Source organism: Myotis davidii, unplaced genomic scaffold (assembly GCF_000327345.1).
Source record: "Myotis davidii unplaced genomic scaffold, ASM32734v1 scaffold303, whole genome shotgun sequence".
NCBI classification, from domain to species: Eukaryota; Metazoa; Chordata; class Mammalia; order Chiroptera; family Vespertilionidae; genus Myotis; species Myotis davidii.
In genome coordinates, this window is record NW_006294064.1 from 92,395 (window position 1) to 96,023 (window position 3,629).

Below are 3,629 nucleotides of genomic sequence, written 5' to 3' on the forward strand. Positions count from 1 at the left end.
CTGGAAACATCAGTGATGAGAGATTAGCTGCCTCCTGCACGCCCCCTACTGGGGATTGACCCTGGAACCCAGGCATGTGCCCTGCCGGGAAATTGAACCATGACCTCCTGGTTTATGGGCCAACATTCAAGCACTGAACTACATTGGCTGGGCTAACTTTATTTTTTATCACATTGGGAAATAAAAGAAGGTAGAGTCCTTGAATGCAGGGGTTTATAGTAAACTCAAAGTTGACCATTAGCTTCTGGCTGTCTAAGATTTCATCTGCATGCCTCTTTCACAGCAAAGCCAAAGTAGATATTTGAGTAGACTTTGGACCTAAATCAGATATTTTTTTTTCTCCTTGCTAAACAGAGAAAGCTTACATTTCTCTATATAAGAAAAAAAAATTACTAGCATAGCATGATTCTCAAAACACATGTTTTTCGTGTCCCTCATTTGGTAGTTAATATTGTATCCGAAATCAGTGTATCCTAGTGGTTAGGAGCAAGGTCCCAAATGCTTCTTAGATTTATACATTATGTTTGCTACTTAGTGCCTGTGAGGACATACCTTAAGCATATTGCTTAATTTGTGTGGGTCCCAGGTATAAATTGGAAATAATAATAATTTCCAATTTATTGAATTGCTACTATCTGATTAGGTATGAGAAGCAGATAAAACTCTCCTTGGCACACATAGATGTTCAATAACTTGAAAGTGTTATTGTATACTGACTGGCTTGACTATTTTATTTCTGCTGTGTTTACCTTTTCTTCCTAACTGGGTCCATGGCTGCCGTGGGAAAGGACAGTGGTGGTAATATGGCTTCAGCACATGTATACATAGAGTTCCCATCAGTTTGGGCTGGCCTGGAACTTTGCTTGCTAATCATCACAAACAAAAATAAAATTATAGTCTGATTGTGTGAATGAATTGTTGGTTACCTGCCTGATCAAGTCCCACTTGTCTATTTCAGCTTTGTTGTCTGTGCTTTTGGTATCATGTTTAAGAAATCATTTCAAGACTAATGTCAAGAATCTTTTCCCCTGTGTTTCCCTCCAGGAATTTTACAGTTTCAGGTCTTAAGCTTTTAAGTTTTAATTCACTCTGAGTTGATTTTTCTGTACAATGTAAGAGAGATAAAGTTCCAATTTCATTGTTTTGCCTGTGAACATCTCATTTTCTCAGCACCAGTTGTTGAATAGACTATCCCCTCCCCATTGTGTATGCTTGGAACCTTGTTAAAGTTAGTTGACGATATATGTATGGCTTTACTTTAGGGCTTTATATGCTGTATCATTGGTATATTTGTCTGTCTTTATCCCAGTACCCTACTTTTGAGTCACTGTAACTTTGTAATATATTTTGAAATCAGGAAGTGTGATATCTTTGCTTTGTTCATTTTCAAGATTATTTTGGCTCTTCAAGGTCTTATGTGCCTCATATTTTTTAGGTCAGAGTAATTAAATAAATTATTTGGAACGATTCTGCACTAGAATACTTTATCCTCCATTTACTAGTATAAATAAACAAACAAATAAGTTCAGTCATTTATTTTTGTCAGTGTGAACTCACAAATATTTATCACAAAATTTCAGCTATAACCCAATACTGCTTTATTTATTTTGTTGCTCAAATTGTGTCAGTATTGGCTATTGCCAAAAGGACACTGCCTCTGTGTCCTTAAATATATTCCCACCGTTGTGTTTGTTTATTTTGTTTCGTGTTTAGAACTTCATTACCTTCTGGCCTTATAAGACACTCCAGAAGCACCAGCCTTAGCTTTTATATTTCTTTCCTTCATCCTGGAATCTGCCATTTATCCAAAGATTCCCTGGTTCCCTTTATTGGAGAAGAGTTTTGGAAACCAGGAAGATCTGGGCACTAGGTGTGCTTGTTGTAACATGTCAAGTTGTTACAACATATTACAATGCATGTAAATTTCTCAATGTGATAGCTATTATTTCTACAAAAATTAAGCATAGATGTAAAATGAATTTATACCCTTATATTCAAATTTCAATAATGTAAAGCCCAAGTTTTCAAAAAAACTGAACAGTATCTTCCTTATGAAAGAAATATCAATATTGCAAATAGTTATAATGTTATTAATAACATTTATACTAAGAATTTTAGTGAGGAAAATTCTATACCATTAAAAACAGGAAATGAAAAGTTTTAAAACATTTTATTACTACACTTTAAATTTCTATTTTATATATTTTATAATGTGTCCAATATAGTATAGTTATATCTCTGTGGAAGTTAAAAATAAATGTTTAGATACTGACCTTTTATACTACTTTTATACATTAAGATTTATGGTGAATAATTTTTATCATCCTTTTTATTTTTCACCCTTTCCTTTGGAGATATTGCTGACAGTGTTACTTCAGATATAGACTAGATAGAAATGTTTCAAACTTTAATGGGAATAAGAATCCACTGGAATGCTTGTTTAAAAAATCCAGATTCTGATTTAATGTGTTTTCTATTGTTTTTATATTTAATTTATAGTTTTTGTCTAGAATTTTACTTGCATTCTTCTAATTTTAATTTCCATTTGTGCTTCCCATCTGTTTATACAAATTGTACATCTTTTCTACAGGGTCTTTATGTTAATTATAATTATTTTGAGCTCCCTAGCTGGTAGGATCTGGATTTGCAGTGCAGGCAGCCCCTGAGTCCCTATATCTCTGTAATTGAGATTTTTCAGTTTCCCTTACTGGTAGGAGTTATTTTGTGGTCTGAAGAAGGATCAGTTTCACCTCCTTTTCTCATCGGTGGGGGATATGTTACTCCTCCTTCTCCTAGCTGCAGTGGATCTTGACATTCATCTCAGGGTACAAGACCTTGCTTTCCCTTTCCGTGGCAGCTAAAAGCTTTTATCCCGTAAGAGTAATGATCCAGGCGGGCTTTTTGTAGGACTTTACACATTTCCTGAAGTAGTGACCATTTCCCCACCCACCCGACATGGCACCGCTGATTGAGGCTTTATTCAGTACACACCTCACCTACATTCTTTCTCCTGAACATTCAAGACGTTCTGGGAGAAGAGCCTGCAATTGAGTTAAAAGCTACCCTATCTGTGTACAAGTCCAAGGTTTTGTATACTGTCCCCCTCAATCCATGCTCAACTTTTAACCATTTAGCAACAACATATAGTAAAGCTGAATGGTTAACTACTGGCATGATGGCCTGGTCTTCCGCCCATGCCTTGTTCGATATGAGTCTCTGACCATGTGCCATCTTCTCTTGGAGGTGTTTGTGTTTCCTTAAATTTTAAGCAAATTGGTTGATCTCTATCTCAGCTCTCAGACATTTACAAGAACTGTTATGATTTTATACATTATCCAGCTTTTTCTTGTTACACTGATATTTCCTAGACTCTTTAAGTGGAAGACAGACGTTTGTGCCTAGCTTTTGTTATTATTTTGTCTCTATCTTTCAAACACCATTGCAACCCTGGTATCAATTCAATACCACCACTGTGTTTACTTCAAACAATCAGGAATCCATTCTAAATTTAAAGTATGAGTGATGTCATTGTAATAACCTGGTTATTATTTAACAGGAAAGCAGGAAAGGGAAGAGTAGATAGAGGCATGCCATTTAGACAGCTTTGCCAAAAAGCTGCATTTGACATT